Genomic DNA, 892 nt, shown 5'->3' with positions numbered 1-892 from the left:
AGTGGGCGCGAGCGAACGGATGTCCGTGGAGCGAGGCGCCTTGCCGCCTTGCCGCGAGCGGCGGCCACCTGGAGGTGCTTCAGTGGGCGCGCGCGAACGGCGCGCCGTGGAATCCGAAGGATTGCGAAGACGCCGCGTATGACCACCCGCATGTGCTGCAGTGGATAGCTGGGGAGGTAGAAGAGGGGGCGTAGTCGCGAGGCGACGGTGCGCGGCGCGGCGCGTCTTTTGTTTTTCTTCGCCCTGCCTCGCTCAGCTGGTGACGGCGCGGCGGGTGCGTGTGCGAGTAGCTCTAGTAGTAGACCATGTCGTTTCGATGCGCTTCGCGTCCCTCGCTCGCTCCTCCGCGACCGCGCAGGTCTCTTTCCTGCGTTCTCTCCCGCGCGTCGTCGTTCGTTCGGTCGTCAGGTGCGGAGGAGGCGAACGATTGACGATCGATCGAGATTCGTTCGCGAGTGTTTTCTCGCACACCGAGCGCGGCGTGGCCGAAACCACAATTATCGCAGGCTCGGCGTGGTTTCAGCATCGACCGACCATCTGGATTTAGGGTTTAGGGTTTAGGGTTGAGGGTTTAGGGTTTAGGGTTTAGGGTTTAGGGTTTAGGGTTTAGGGTTTAGGGTTTAGGGTTTAGGGTTTAGGGTTTAGGGTTTAGGGTTTAGGGTTTAGGGTTTAGGGTTTAGGGTTTAGGGTTTAGGGTTTAGGGTTTAGGGTTTAGGGTTTAGGGTTTAGGGTTTAGGGTTTAGGGTTTAGGGTTTAGGGTTTAGGGTTTAGGGTTTAGGGTTTAGGGTTTAGGGTTTAGGGTTTAGGGTTTAGGGTTTAGGGTTTAGGGTTTAGGGTTTAGCGTTTAGGGTTTAGGGTTTAGGGTTTAGGGTTTAGCGTTTAGGGTTTAGGG

This window comes from Micromonas pusilla, assembly GCF_000151265.4.
Source record: "Micromonas pusilla CCMP1545 genomic scaffold MICPUCscaffold_12, whole genome shotgun sequence".
Lineage (NCBI taxonomy): Eukaryota > Viridiplantae > Chlorophyta > Mamiellophyceae > Mamiellales > Mamiellaceae > Micromonas > Micromonas pusilla.
The sequence above is the reverse complement of the archived record's forward strand: the minus strand, read 5'-3'. Positions refer to the sequence as shown.